Raw genomic sequence first — 16,962 nt, forward strand, 5'->3', positions numbered from 1 at the left:
TTTTTAAATTTCAGATCCATCTTACAATATAAATGGACTTGTAGAAAGTTGTGAGTATAAAATACAAATTATCACATACCTGCTTCCAAAGAATAAAGGAGTACAAAGAGTTTTCGAGGCTGTTTGTGACTAAGAAAAGACTCTTTATCTTCTTCCTTACTTTCAGGCTACAAGACCATGGGAATGGGGAATGAACTAAAGCCAAACATCCATATTTAACAGCATTCTTATAATACCTCACATTGAGAAGAATTGTTCCTGTAGTAACATAAACCTACCCTATTAACAAAAATGTTCTGTGCTATTATTTCTCTCTCATACTACCAATATTTTTCTTATATGGTTGGACTTATATCTAATGGGGATCCAGTAGAATAAACAATATGTTGTTTACCAATAAACTAGTATTATCAGCAAAACTGATCACTTGTCTGTTAATTAACATTATAAACAGGCCGTCTTGAGAACACACCATTCTTTGACTTGTAGAAAGACCTTCAATAGAACACACAGTGCTTTTGAAAATGGGGCCACCCTAACAGTGATATTCAAGCTTCTTGAAATACCACATGTATATTATGCAAGTATTGGCCACCCCACTGGAAAGTACAAGGAATTTATAAAGTAAAGAAAAAGCTTGAGGTAACAAATCCCTAGCATAGGTCAACAGACTTTTTTAAAAAAAGGAAAATGATATTACAAAGTAGCACAAGGAATCAATCAGATAGCAAGACCTTCCCTTCCTGGTTTCTAGAAGTCTCATCCTGTCATAAGCTTTCCTGAGAATACCAATTAAGAAACAAAAGACTTGACCTGAATATCAAAAGAAATTACTTGAAAGAGCTTAACTGCCAATCGGTCCTTCTCCGTTTTCCTCCAGAACATGTGCCCCTTGAAGGCTACTTGGGAGTGAATGAAGTGGTAGTTTTATCCTCAGTCTAACAACTGGCTGATCAGTGCTTCCAGATGCTTTTTCACACTAATCTGACCTGTGTCATCAAAAAGGCAGGTAACCTTTGAAATCCAAGGAATAACCCCAGACCCCAAGGCAGAAAGAGTGAGTTCCATGGTAATATATCCTGGTCCTGATGTTCAGTTTCCAGGAAGAAATGACTTAGCTATCCTCTGTACCTAAATAGCACCTGTAACGTGGGATTTCTTTCAGAAACTAACACATCAAAATGGGAATGGGAAGCTGTGTGATACAGTGGTGCTCAACATTTGCAAATGCTGTGAGTGTGCATGAAAAAAATTCCCTGCTTAGAACGTCTCAGGACAATCCACTTGTTCATTCTGCTAAAGTATTTAATTGTACACTGAACATGCATTAGGCCTCTCCAATGAACACTTGTATGAACGACTGAAGTTATGACCTGTCCTGTCACTACTGGATATTTCTTTTTCTGTTCAAATCACCTCTCTTCTAGAGCAATTTCCTTTCGGAAAGTAGTTAAGAATGTGTGTCATGTTTGCCTGCTTAAACTGTAACTACTTGCGGCATTTTGGAATGAAGCCCATTATTCCCTGGGCTTCGTTACGCATAAAAATTCCCACAGTTGGTGTTCTTTCAAATGCAGAAGTCAGCACAGTCTCCAAGAAATGTTCTCTTTATCTTTGATAAAAAAGAATTAAAATATGTCTGGACTTCATCAAGTCTGGCTTCAGGCTCTTGTGGGAGGCTGCAGTTGGTAGAAAGAAATTAAATTATTAAGAAGGGGAGTTTCCAGTAGTAAAAGGAAAGATGTAGCCATGAGTTTTACATAAAGATCATGAGTATAAACACACACCTGGACCCCTATGTCTATTCTGCAATATAAATGGACCCTTCCTTATTCATTGGCCACTGCAAACCAGAATATCTTGATGGTGGTTCTGCTCAACTGAGTCCCTTGCTGCAATGAAGTAAAGGTAGACTAAGTTTATGTGAAGTCTGAGAGTAAAGTGTACTTTACTTGTAGATAATTAATCACCCCCAAGGAATTCGGGTTGATGCAAGTTTTATTGGGTACAAATGAGCGATAATATAAGCATTTGTAGGATCCTATTACATTACTAGTCATGGGCAGTCACGTACTAAACTACCAACTAGACTGGAAGAATCAAAGCTTTTCACTCAACCAGTAATGACTTAAATACTACATCCTTTCACCCACAAAAAGAAGGCTCACTGGATTTTTAAGACTGGGTCCCCAGCTGATTGATACAATCTTTGAGAAGTGATTTTGGACCACGAGGACTCTGACATAGTGAACAAGTTAATTCTATGGTAGATTCACAATTGGCTAGCATTATTGAAAAGTGGTGGTGACGTTCAAGAATTGAGACCGAGGTTGCTAAAAGTCACTGAGCATGTCTTTGGGACATCTTGTCCTGAGCTTCTACACAACCCACTCTGCTTTCTGAGTGTTATGAGGTAAAACAGTTTCTTTCACTGTCATGTACCACGTCACCACATGCTCGGAAACACTGATCGGTAACCACAAACCAAAACCATGAGTCAAAGTAAACCTGTTCTCTTTTGACTTAACTTTCCTAGGTATTTTGTCACAGTGATGAAATCCAACGAATAAAAATCCCAATAACATAAAGTTACATAAACATGATGGTGTGCTCACTGGAAAATCGTCGGCTGTGTAGTATTTGGTTGTATATGTCCTGGATGGCTTCTCCTTCTCTAGATCACATTAATATCCAGAGGAAGAGGCAGAGAAATATAGAAATAGCATTCTTTTCAATTGATGAGATGTACAGGAGGAGAATAGACTGCTGAACAGCTATGTATTGAAGGCGCCCCCTCATGCATACGCAAGGCTACTACTGTTCTGCATGATCCATGAATGTACTCTGGAAACTTTCTCTCTAGGACTGTATAATGGCCAGTCTGGGTGTGATACACCTCTTAACACTATCTTCAGGAAAGTGCTCCAAACAGGAAACACCTTGTTACCTTTGAGCTAATTTAATGCCAAGAAACTGGGAGAAAAGAAAAAGCATTTGCCTGTCTTAACAATTATTTAAGAAGTACTATAATTAGGTGTAGGCATATCTGAGACTTTGAAAGATTTAATTCTGTAATCACAGACAAGGAAGTTTTTCCATTCGGTTGATCTTCAGACAAATGAAGCCGCAGTGGGAATGATTGATCAAACAGTCTTCCTGTCTTCATACCCACACATCTGGTGGAGCATATGAACAGGCAAAGAAAACTTTCATCAAATTTCTATTAGTGAAATATACTTGGGAGAGATGACTCCCCTTTGGCAGACTTTTAAACATTAAACCTCATTATTTCCTTTATTTTCAGTCTAGGAAATGGGATAATAACCTAAAGTTGCCCTTTATGGACAAGATGCCTAGGCATTGAATAAAGAAATTGTAGAAGAGCAGTTGAAAGTAAACCCACAGACCTCAACCACATGGCCAACCACTATTTATGGGTGAAGTATTCTTATCTAAATGCTTTAAAATGCCACGGCGAGCTTAGGATGCTCGAGATTGTACCAGAAGCAGGATCTCTGAACAATGTAAATATAAAAAACAAGACCACTCTGGATTCAAGAAACCCTAACTGGGAGATGATGATTTCTAGTCTCTTCTCTGCTTAAGCCATACCTCTACATTGAGTCAGCAGTCTATTTACAACAAGGAATGACATACCTATAAGTGACAGCTTTTCCCCTAAGTAATTTCTGGGTACTCATGATTTTGTGTGATGCTTTGTATATGCTTGGCCCAAGGAGTGGCACTATTTGGAGGTATGGCCCTGTTGGAGTACGTGTGTCACTGTAGGCATGGGCTTTTATACCCTAGTCCTAGCTACCTGGAAGCCAGATTTCCACTAGCAGCCTTCAGATGAAGATGTAGAGCTCTCAGCCCCTCCTGCAACAGGCCTGCCTAAACGCTGCCATGTTCCCACCTTGATGATAATGGACTGAGCCTCTCAACCTATAATCCAGCCCCAATTAAATGTTGGCTTTTATAAGACTTGACTTGGTCATGGTCTCTGTTCTCAGCAGTAAAACCTTAACTAAGACATTTTGGAATGCTATGCTTTAAATGCATGTAATCCAACAGTGTATATGTCTTTTCTCTCTGTGAGCAGCCCACTCCATGACAAGAATACATGTCGGAGTCATACAGTGTAGCGATGAAGGACTGTGGATACAGGTAAAGCATAAATAATCAAACTGATATGTCCATACAAACTCCTTGAGAATGCAGTAGAGTCTGGGCAGGAAGAGGAAGGGTAAAACTGTGGGCTTCATGTATTGATATACAGGTATTAGGATAGGCCTCGATTTGGTTATATCATACAAGAAAGTGAGTATTATTCAGAATCTTCAAGAAAAGTCTCCTCCCCACTCCCACTCTCTCATACTTCACTTCCTGAACCGTGGTTCTATTGGACAAGAAAGGACCTCAGCAAGATGAATGAATGAAAGCTCAAAAGATAAAACTAAGACAGACCTGAAAATTGGGCTGTAAGTGCACTCTATACCCTGAACTACAGCCAGTCCTCCCTTGAAATGAGCCTTCACTGACACTGAACCCACAGTTCCATAAAAACTTGCCATCCGTTGCCAGGCAGCCTTTTTCCCTGTTAAATTTTCTCCCTCATTAGACAACGTTATGCCCAATATACCCAAGAGGTAAATAAAGCCTCACTCTTTCCAAGTATAGCGGTGCCATGGCATATAACAAAAACCATCGCATGTTTACAGTTTCTGTGTGCTTCTGCAAGGGTTAATCTGCCAAAATGGTAGATTAGCATCCCAAATAAAAGCATACAAAAGTGAGAAATCTAAAGAAACCAGAGAACCCTCAGGAAGCCTTACAAATACCCCATAGAGGGCTGGAAGAGGAAGTCCCAAAAGAGAAAAAATAAGAAAAACAAACAAAGAGTAATCAGAAATTTATAGAAAAACATTATAGGTGACCTTCCTGGAGCCATGCCTGCCCTGACTTCTGAATACAGGATTTAACCAGAACCAGATGGCACTTTGCAGAAGTTCATACCCTAAAGGGTGGGGTTTCTGGAAAAGCCTAAGGCCATATGTATGCTCAGCACCTGGCTAATATGCCTTTCATGCTGGTCCTGGTTGAATTCCAGTAGACAGACTTCATCCCACAGAAGCTACATGCCACACCATGACGGAAACATGCAATGCTTCCAAGCTGTCTTGCCATGGACCACTTTTACTCCAACAGTTCTCAAACCCAACTGTCCATCACAATGGCTCTGGGAGCGTCTCCATAACACAGATTCCCAAGCAGCAGCCCCACAGAACCTGAATCAGGACGTCCCAAATAATGATAAGATAGTTCCACTCTTAGTAAACAATCAAAGTGATGGTGAAAGCGAAGTCACTCAAGCCCGGAAGAACTCTGTCAGACCAGGATGCTGCAACACCCTCACGCTCTGCCTGTTGCCCCAGTGGAGTCTTTCTAGAAGCATCTGAAGATGTTCTGCCCACCACTATGGCAATGAGGCAGCACAAGAAATGCCCACCCTTCTTTGCCCTGGCTAAGCTCCAATTCACTGCCAATTCCAACACATCCTGGAAGGTCTCTCTCTTTATTCTCGCTCACGGAAATGACGTGAATTGTATTTTAAAAATTAATAATAAAAGTAAGGTAAAAAATAAAACTAAGTACTTGCTAGACAAGCATGAAGGCCAGTGTCTGAATCTGTAGCACCCACAGAAACTATTTGTAACCTAAGTACTGTGGAAGAGGTAGACATAGCTAGATTCTGGGAGCTTGTTCAAGGCCACCCTGATCAGTTGGTGAATTCTGAGTTTAGTGAGATATTGTCTGAAGAACTGAAGTGTGAAAGAATAGAAAAATACCATACACCAACCTCCAACCTCCATAGCCCCCCCAAACACACAGACAAGCAACACACATTCAAGCACAGGCATGTGCACACATACATGTACACACACAAATATTTTAAAATATATAAAATACATACATGTGACAACATAGGAAAATTACGGAATGAACTTACTGGCAGCTGCCATCCATAATCTATGGACAAAAGCATTTTCTTGAATGAAATTGTAACCCATTTTTCATCCTTTTCCCCCTCCCCCTGCCTCCCACTAGCAGGCATTCTGCAATCCATGACATATATTTTTATAAAGTAATGATCACCAATGAATTGGTGCTCTATAATTCTAGAAGAATATCTAGACAATAATATCTCCAGGCAACCATGAAATTCTCTATTTTTGGAAATGAACCAAGTGTTTTCAGGTTAAGGAATAGTTGCTTCCTTTGCTATTAGATATAGCAGGGAAGAAATTACAGCAATCAATCAGTCTAAATTTTGTGTTTAACTAATAATGCAGCATAATCATAAATAACTTTAAACATGCATATTGCTGTCTTCAAAGAACAGCTGAAATAAGTAAAAATAGAGAAATGTGACCAGGTTAAATAAGTCCAAATAGAGAAATGTGACCGGGTCCAAGTGCCTCCTTGTTTGTGAAAGGCAGACCATGGGAAGTCAGGTATCATTCAGGCTAGCAAACTAAGGATGAGCGAGCTTTTGACAAAGTAGAAGTTAAAAAGCCCAACACTCCCAGCATCCTTCTGAGGTTCAGTGGTACTCAGCTTAGGAAGGCAGTCAGTCACTTCACTACCTTTCTCTGGATCTCCTACAGATCTCAAGGATGGAGCCCTCCGATCCTGACAGTCTAAACTCTCAACACTGTGTGATAATGACTCCCACCTGCTGATGGAAGAAGTCAATGCTAAGCATGCTGCCCTAGTTCACACTCAGTGCCCTGGCGTGGCTTCAGATGCCAGGGAGATGGAAAAGTAAAACAGAAAGACCAGACTCAAGTGTGGGCCCTGTACCCACTCGCTTCCAAGTGAAAGACTGTGCTCAGGAAGCATCTCATTGGAATGCTGGTCCTCACACCGGTCATCTGCAGATGGGTGGCTCCTCTCTTTATTGTTCTTTTGTGCTAAACTTCACACAATTTTCCAGGATAATGCTTTAAATGGAGCTAAGCGTTCCCCTTTTGCAATTATAGGTGAACTGTGCATAATTCCACCGTATATGCAACTGCGCATACATCAAGTTGTCATGAAATCACTTGAAACCAGTTTTAACAAAATGCATGATAACATTCTCATTGGTCAGTTTGAAATGCTCAAATATTTTTCTTTCTGCTACTCCCCACTACCTAAATGAGTAGCATTGGACTTTTGACTATATTACTTCTTTTAATGATCCTGTCTACTGATCATGTTCTATTTCATTGCTAAGCTCCACTCACTACAATGAATAGAAATCTATATCAGCAACATTACTTTCAAACATGGAAACAAGACAGACACAAGTGATAGCTTACTCTCCTGAATAGCCACAAATTCCACACGTGACCTCATGTTGACAACAGACATCTTCACAGCCAAAGTAAATAAAAACTTCTATCAATGAGTTGAAAATGTGTTTCTAAAAACTCCTTAGTGTCACAGATGACATTTCAATTGCACAGGTCTTCCTGTGTCTACCATTAATGGCGCTACATAACAAGTGGCAGACATCAGATGTATCCCCTAAGAGGATTTAAATTGGCTCTATTAATCTCTGCCTCTTATGCCAAGACAATGCTGAAAAATTAATGTCTAGCTTAATACCTTACAAATGCCCCCTTTGAAATATTAATTTTTCTTCTGTTTCCCTCAAGAGAGAAATCTGGCATTGAGGATCTAAACAGAAAACAACTCAGTTCAGTGAAATTAAAATTACCCTAGACAGCTTCTATCTCCATCAATCAGCTGTCTTCCTGATGCTACTTTTGAGAGTTGTGGCACATGAAACTGTCTCAATTTCAAGCTGACACATTGACATGCCCCTTTGTCTCAGCCTCAATATATCTACTGTACCTATTCCTTCCCACCCCTGCTCTACATTGTCCTCTCCCTGTGATCTTTCTTTGCTTTTCTCTCCTGGCTTTTAAACTATGGAATATGGAACCCCACGCCATCTGCCCTTAACAGGAAAAACAACGTATGCAATTTTTAGGTATTTGTTTTAGTGAGAGCCTAGTACTTCATTTTAAATTAAAGTAAAATAGATATATAATGACATTTTTAAATCTTTTAAAAGTAAAGCTTATGACATTGGAAGTTTTAGACTTCTAATACACTACCTTGGCCACACTCCCATATCTCAAAGATAAGCTTTCTCTCTTTTCCTGTTGCTGAAACTATTTTGAAAGAAAAATTCAAGGAACATTAACCTAGTCTACACAGCCTCCTCTTGTCTTTGTAGCCTACAGTTAAAACCATTTCTAACCAAATTCTCCGTGACTTCTAAGGTTTCTCAGTATTGTTGATCTTCCTTCCAAAGCTCTTAGTTAGTCTGACTCAACCCATCTCTTCTGCACAAATTCCAAGTTAACACCAGAGAAAGCCCCATAGCCACAACCAGTGGAACTACACACACTTCCCTACTTCTAATCACAGGTCATGCCCAAATTATCCCCAATAAGTCTCAAATATATTTGTTTTGCAGTAAACAACTTCATCCTTCACTTCCCAGAAATTGGGACAAGTTTAAATAACCAGGGTTGCCCCTAAAGCCATGTTCTTTTCTGTATTTTTATTTAAGTTTTTGACATATTATTTCTCTTTCCCAAACTTTCCCCAGATTCTTCCTCTCTTTCAAATCCATACAACCACTTTAGAAATCAACTTGGCAATTTCTCACAAAACTGGGAACAGTTCAACCTCAAGACCCTCCTGTACCAATCCTGAGCATATACTCAAAAAATATTCCACCATTCCACAAAGACTTGCTCAACAATGTTCATAGCAGCTTTATTGGTAATAGCCAGAAACTAAGAATAACATGGATGTCCCTCAACCGAAGAATGGATTAAGAAAATGTGCTACATCTACACAATGTAATATTATTCAGCTGTTAAAAACAAAGACATCATGAATTTTGCAGGCAACTGGATGGATCTTGAAAATATCATCCTGAGCAAGGTAACCAAGCCCCAAAAGGATATGCATGGCATATACTAACTTATCAGTGGATATTAGCCATAAAATACAGGACACCCATGCTAAAATCCATAGACCCAAAGAAACTAAAGAAGAAGGAAGGGACAAGTGAGGATGCTTGAATCTCACTTAGAAGGGGGAATAAAATAGTCGTAAGAGGCAGATGGAGGGAGGGAGCTAGGTGGAAGAGGAGATGGGGACAGGAGTGGGAGGGTACAGGATCAGGTGTGGGGAGGGACAGGAGAGAGATGGCCAGATGGCCGTGAGAATGAATGGAAATCTGCAACTGATGGAAGTGGAGAGTTAGGGGTTGTCTCCAGAAAGAGACAGAAACCTGGGATAAATAAAGGAGGAGCATAAGAATCAATGGGGGTAACCTTAGCTGTGAATCCCAACATTGGGGATATAGAACCTGAAGAAGCCACCTCCTGTAGCTAAGCAGGAACCCCAGTGGTGTGATAGGGACACCAACACACCCACAGAACTTTCAACCCAAAATATATCCTGTCGACAAGAATTGCAGGGGTGGGGAACGGAACAGAGACTGAGAACAGTCCACCAATAACCAGCCCAACTTGAAAAGCATTCCATAGGCAATCCCTGGTTCTCTTATGCTTGCAGACAAAAGTCTAGCATGGCTGTTCTCTTAGAGGCTCCGCCCAGCAGTCTACCCAGACTAATGCAGATAGCCACAGCCAAAGAGTGGGTGGAGTTTGGGAACTCTTATGGAAGAACAGGATGAAGGATTGCAGCCTCTGAAAGGATAGGAACTCCACAGGAGGACCAACCAAAGAACACTAGAGTCAACTAACCAGGACCCTTGGGGCTCTCAGAGACTGAACCACCAACCGAGAACATACACAGACTGGACCTAGGCCTCCCCACACATATGTAGCAGATGTGAAGCCTGATCTTCATGCGGGTCCTGAACAAGTGGAGCAGAGGCCATCCCAAAAGCCGTTGCCTGTCTGTGGAATGTGTTCTAGTTTGGGCTGCCTTGTCTAGCCTCAGTGGAAGAAGTGCCTAGCCTAGAAGAGACTTGAAGTGCCAAGGTAGGGGCATATTCAGGGGGTCCCCACCTGCACAGAGAAGAAGGGAAGAGAGGATGGGGAAAGATTGTGGGAAGGGTGACTGGAGGGGGCCACTGAGCAGGGTGTAAAGTGAATAAGTAAACAATAAGAAGAGGGAAAACTCATTTTCCCTTTGCCAGCAGATTCCAATTGCAAATAGCTTCTTGGTTAGGAGTGGGACCCCAAATGTCAGTGGGTACATCAGCCACATTCAAGGCCAGGCCTCATGCCCAGGAGTAGTTGGCCAACACAAAGGACTGCCTTCGTTTTGTTTTTGCCTACATGACTTTGAACAACCCACTTGACATCTGAGACCTAACTAGGAATAACAATAATAGTACTTACTTCATAAGGTTAATGAGAAAGATACAGTGTATAAGACTAGGAAAGCCATTTACTTCTGTCGATTTGTCAAACATCTTTAACACTAGGAGGCTTACAGTACAGCCCTTTGCTAATTATACCTCCTTTGATCCTCACAAGAGCCCTGCAAGGCAAGCTGTTTTATTATCCTCATTTCACACACGGAAAAACTAAATCACAGGTACCTTCCCCAAATTTCACAGTTTATAAGTAACAAAACCTGAATCCAACCTATGTAGGGTTGCTACACCCTGAACCACTGCTCCACAACTGCGCTGCATTTCTTCCTGGAAAACCACTATAGAAATCCAATTACCATTACTAAATGAAAAACGAGGAACATGAGAGCATCCTCGTCTTTCTGGTTTCTATGCTTGTTATCAGCTTGACTTCATCTCTTATCCCCAAAGTGCTGTATTGCCAAGTCCTGTGAAAAGACTCCTTGTTCCCTAGGTCTCCTTCTCCTTTCCTTCTCTAAGGCATTATCTTGTTCCCATGGCTGATGTTTATATTTGAGCCCTTTACATGATGTCAATAAAGAAAGAGTGGAGAGGCATAGAGGTAGAAACGGGAAGGGAGGGAAAAATACATGGGGAAGGGGGTAAGAAGAAATGAAGGTGAACCTTCTGGCTTTGGGACAGTTCATAAAATTTGAATAAGATCTTCAACTCAGATAACACTTGTATAACAATCCTAAAGTTTCTGATTTTTATAACTGCTTTCAAGTTATACCAGGGAAAATTCACTTCTAGCTTTTAGGAAATATTTAGAGGTAAAAGCGGCACCATATTTGTGACTCACTTTCAGATGCTCTAGAGCAGTGTTTCTCAACCTGTGGGTCACAACCTCTCTGGGACCAAACAACTCTTTTCACAGGGCCATATATCAGATATTCTACATACCAGATATTTACATTGCAATTTATGAGAATAGCAAAATTACAGTTATGAAGTAGCAATGAAATAATTTTATGGATGGGGGTCAACACAACATAAGGGTACTAAAGGACCGCAACATTAAGACAGTTGACAATCACTGCTCAAGAGAAAAAAAGAAATCTTATATACGGGAGAGAGAAAAATAGAGTTAGACAAGAAGAGAATAACAAAAAATAAAAATAAATAAAAAAAAAGCGTTAGCACGTACTAGATCCAGCTGAGAAATACTGTAAAGCTACTGGATGATTGTTGCAAGTTCTTTTTCTAAACACAAAATACTTAAGAATAAAATTGTTACCCAATCACCTTGCCCATGGGCCAATGCAGACAGCATCATGGCCCTACCACACTCTCTAAATCCAACTGAGCATTTTCCTCCTGCCTCTGTGCCTAGACATGGCTCTTCTGTTATATGTGCTGGGGCCCACTTTCTTCCTGAGGACCACATCAATTTCAAATCTTCCCTCCAAGACCTGCCTTGAATCCTACTTCTTCCAAATGGCTTCCAAGATCGATTTTAATTAAAATTTGCTTACTTTACTCTATAGAAGCAAACACAGCCTCTGCATTTAACTCGCTATCTTAGTTCCTTTGAGCAACTGTAATAAATTAGCCTATAGTAGATAATTAATTTTTAAAAACTTTATTGCTCAAAGTTCTGGAGCCTAGGGAGTTCTAGATCTCTAGTAAATGAAAAATCTATAACATAAGCACATTCTTGCATTTCTGCTCTCTGTCTTAAATTCCTTAGTGGTTAATACCAGTAGATTCAGTGTCTAGGAAGAGCCTGTCTCTAACGGTTATCACCTTCTATGCATTTTAATATACAACAAGAGCAAAAGGTCTCAAAAGGCTTCTCTCCTCTCTCTCTCTCTCTCTCTCTCTCTCTCTCTCTCTCTCTCTCTCTCTCTCTCTCTCTCTCTCTCTCTCTCTCTCTCTCTCTCTCTCTCTCTCTCTCTCTCTCTCTCTCTCTTCTCTCCCTCTCTCTGTCTCCCTCTCTCTGTCTCTGTCTCTGTCTCTGTGTGTGTGGTGTGTGCCTGGTGCCAGGTGCCAGGACTTTGCACACACTAGGTCTGAATTCAATCACTGAGTTATATTTTCATCCCCTAATATGTTAGAAAAAATAATCTAATCCTTTAAACTAATTTTTTAAGGTATGTCTGATTCATTTCAAAGTTCCAGGTTAAAAAAAAAAAGAAAATTATGTGCCCAGGAGGGTGGGAACCACTTCCACGTGATCTTAGGACTTCTTACTCACCTAGCTGCTGTTCCTGACACTGACCGAGCAGAGGCTCAAAGGAGAGTAAGTAATGTGCTTGGAAATACCTGGCCTGAGAGTGGCTCCAAGGTTGTTAGTGAAGTCATCCTTTTCCAACTAGAGTTTTGGATGCAAGTCAGAGGTTTAAGAGTTACACATCCAGACAGAAGAGAAGCTAAAAAGTAACCAAGCCCTGGACACACATGAAACACGTAATTAGGAAGGAAAGTAAGTCACTTGGAAGATCCCAGATATGGCCTCTCTCCTGAGATTCCAGGTCATGGCCTCTTAAAGTAGCCAACTGGGAGGTAAACAAAAACCCAGGCCCTCACAGAGAAGGAGATCAGTTTCTCTCATCTCTTTAACAAGTTTGTCCACATGTAGAACTACTTGAGGTCCTGCTCTGAAAACAAGATTAAGACCTTATTTCCAGAAGAGTCACCAGATCAACACATCACTCTTGCAATCTTGCCATGTCTGAGAACCCACAGGAGACTTCCTAGAACAAAGTCTTATTCTCTGTGAGTAACTTCCCTAATCTCTTTATTATTATTATTATTATTATTATTATTATTATTATTATTATTATTAATTCACTTTACATCTGGATCACTGTCCCCCCTCCTGGTCCCCTCCCCCCACTTCCTTTCCCCTCCCCTTCTCCTCTGAGAGAATGAAGCCCCCTCCCCTGATATTTCCCTATCCTAGCATATCAACTCTCTGCAGGGCTAGATGAAGCTTCTCCCACTGAGGCCAGACTCTTAAACAGACTAAATGCTAAGGTTTTACCACTCACATCTCACAGGGTTATAGTGAGACTGAGTAAGATATCATCTAATATGGAGCCTGCAATTCAATAAATAACTGATAAAGTCTAATTTCTAATGATTTTCACATGGTATTAAACCACCTGTGTCATTATCGCTCTCCCTCGGAAGTGAGCTTTATCAATGGTCCCTTCAGCATCCCCACTCCAGACAGCCAATGTGTCTCCCAATTTTTAATACCTCCACCGTAGAATCAATACTTCATTCTCGCTACCAATAAAAACTGAAACTACAGGATTTACCTGCAAGTTTTAAGTTTCCTAATAAGCAGCAAATTCCTGAGTAGCTGTTAAAATGTAGAAATCCATTCATGTGACAGAGTACCTAAAATTAACTCAGATGTTGCCGGATGGATGCCGGGTCTGCTTTGGGAAACACTCTCCATATGCTCAGTTGTGCAAAGCCGATCCCGGCCTCTAAATTTAGATTATTTAAATGAAACCCATTTTAAAGGATCTGCCCTCTTCTCGCAGCCTCCACTCCTACTCACTCAACAGCCCCCTCAGCATCTCTGTCATGCAACTATCACAGGCTCCCAGCTTCAAAGCTTGACTCCCTCTAGTAGCCTCTTCACACAGCAGCCACACATCAGATCGTATCTCTCCCCAGTCCCCAAAGGATGGCCACTGAACTCAGAGTCTAAGTGCAAAGACTTTACTCTTCAAAAGGACCCTGCATGATCTGGACCCTGGTTGTCAGTTCATCATGCTCCCTACCTTGCTTTCCATTGGAAGTCCCAGCAGCCTTTGCGCCTGCTAATTCCTCCGCTGAAAACACTTTGTCCAGCTCCTCACAGCTCACCCCATTTCAGAGGCCTTCCCTGAATACCCGATCTAAATTCACCTCCACTATTACTCCATCTATACATCGCTTCATTTTCTCCACCATAGGTACTTGCTGCCAGACATTAATTTACATACGCGAGCATTTGTTTAACATCCGTTAGGCTGAGCAAATTGTAGGCTTCCAAGAGACCTACATTTTGTCTATTTTTACACAACTGTATTATTCATGATTGAAATGGCATGAAAGCCACTCAACGGGCTCCCATTCGAGGGTGTTAGCAACCGAGAAAAGGCCGACAATGAGTATTCTTTGCAAAATGCTCATTTGAGGTTTCTCTGGGACACGTACAGTGGGCAGTAGTGAATGCAAACATGGAATTTGGGACAGAGGAAAGTGAAACAATTCTACGTTAAACCAAGAGCAAAACCACAGATTTCTCCCCAAAGGCTGCTCAAATAGAGGTCCCTAAATATTGACACTGCTTAACGTGGACTAGAGCACAAGATCAGGTACAGCCAGAAGAGAAAAGAAAACAACTTTGGAAGCAGAGAATTTGGACCATTTAATACATTTGCATGGTAGTGGGCCCACAATTAAACCAAGATTTTTATTTCTTGACAGACTAACCTCTCAACAAGCATTGAGAACAGGCAGGGCAAAGTAACTAGGTAGAGAGTATTTTATTCTTTTGTTTTTATTTTACCAAGTCTTTAGAGATACCAAAGAACGATACAACTGGAAAGTCAGAGGCTTTGTGAGCGCCAGGGAGCTGGGCGAGAGGCTCTTTAGGTGTGGTTCCTCCTGTGTGGTGCTTGCTTTATTGCTCAGCTCATTAACATGGAAGCAGTTGCCTTCCTGAGGAGCTCCTGGGAGGTGTGCAAAGATAAAGGAAAAAAAAAAGAAGTTGGAGTGACTTTTGGTACACTGAATGTGTGTTAATTGCTTTCAGATCCCATCTGTCTTGTTTATGCACTGCAACGTACAACAGTGTGTTCCTTTTCTAAGACTCTGAGATCCACCATGCCTTGCCTTGGCCAACATGGTCTAGCAAATGTGATACCAAGACTGCAAAAGGTGTGTGTGTGCATGTGTTGCCACCTAGTCTCTTTATGTAATTGGATCTTCCTGCTTATAGACCCTAAATATGTTTTTTGAGATCATGCTTAGACTAGTCTGCTGGAGAGACATCAGAAGTATATGGAGTACTGAATTCCCCAGTCAAGGCATGCTTAGCCTGTCAGTTAATAATCACAGCCTGGTTTACACAAGTAGACACCCAAGCTGATTAGTAGCTTGGGAAAACAATCCTGGTTGACATTTTAAGATCTAGGCTTGGGGAACCTTGTTATACAGACATAGGTGAAGAACAGAACTTAGATAATTGTCCTCCAAATAATCAATAGATTAAAAGCAGAGCTCAGGGTCTCTCTAAATTCAATTCATGACCATAACTTGCAGCATTTTCTCTAAATTAAAATGGTAAGTTATTTATGCAGAGAGGAGCAAATGTTCCCACTAAGGTTTCTCCAAATCAAATGGAAACAATATGAATACAAGAAAATGTACTTACAACTCAAAGCAGTGATCTCTCAGAAGCAGGAATGTCTTAACTGAGCAAAATGTTGATTTTTTTCTTTGTGCAGTTCAGTACAAATAAAATGGAGTCACATATGTTACCCTCAGCCTTCAGAAACTGCTCCAGCTTCCTCGTTGGGGGAGACTTCTCATCTCTACCAACTAGAGTCTATTTAAACATTCCTTCCTTTATCTTTAAGAAGTTAACAACTTTATTGGCTACATGACAGATTCACGTAAGGAACTGCTTCTGAAATAAACCAGCAAGATTTGCTTCTCTTCTGTCCTTTGCCTTGGTAGAAACACGGCCTTCTTTCCTTTTCAAGGCTGCCATCTTTCCTTTATCTTTGCACACCCCCCAGGAGCTCCCCAGGGAGCCAGCACCTTCCACATTAAAAAGGTGAGTAACAAACCAGACACCACACAAGAGGAAAACGAACTTAAAGAATACCAGCACCCTGACGCTCACAAACTCATAACCCACCCTGCACAGCTGACAATTTTAGTTACATTCTATTCTACAGACACACACATCCCTATTCTAGAAGAAGCCAGGCTTCTCTGAGAATATTGTTAAATACATGAGAAAAAGCATGCACTATACAGTCTTCTGTACACCGTGTCAGGGATTCCCCGGGGGTGGAAAATAGAGCTAGGATTTCCACCTCTAGTTTACATGCTAGGAAACCAAGAATCATGTTGCCAATACAACTTCTGCTAGCTTTCTCTTTCATAAAACAGAGGAGTCTGAATGCACATCCATGTGCGCTGTGCTTCTGTACAATACAGTGCAGTGGAGGTGCACTCCATGGGGAAGAACAGAAAGATACTTGAGAAGAAAAGGAATAGAATGATAGGGAATAATGGCAACAGAAGCATTTACATTTCCTTTGAATAATTATGTAAAATAATCAGCCACCACTGGTAACATTTCTAAGGCAACATGCTACAGAATGCAACAGAGTGCTATAGAACATGACGTTATTTTATGTACACTTAGTAGAAGAGCAACAGATGCCAAGTGAAGATTTCCACACAATGTCAGCTCCCGTTGACATCTTGCTTCTTGTTGAAATCCCCTGTATGTATTATTGTGGGCTGTTTGTTCCAAACCCAAT

General features: G+C 40.9%; 1 long non-coding RNA gene across 1 annotated transcript; it reads left to right on the forward strand.

Moving 5' to 3' along the window:
* The first annotated feature begins 3,307 nt into the window (after positions 1 to 3,307).
* On the forward strand, positions 3,308 to 6,698 carry LOC116897206. Its single transcript, XR_004387402.1, has 3 exons — positions 3,308 to 3,437; positions 4,103 to 4,167; positions 6,669 to 6,698. It is a non-coding gene; the product is annotated as an uncharacterized LOC116897206 (long non-coding RNA).
* The last annotated feature ends 10,264 nt before the right edge of the window (positions 6,699 to 16,962 follow it).

This window comes from Rattus rattus, chromosome 3 (genome assembly GCF_011064425.1).
Source record: "Rattus rattus isolate New Zealand chromosome 3, Rrattus_CSIRO_v1, whole genome shotgun sequence".
Lineage (NCBI taxonomy): Eukaryota > Metazoa > Chordata > Mammalia > Rodentia > Muridae > Rattus > Rattus rattus.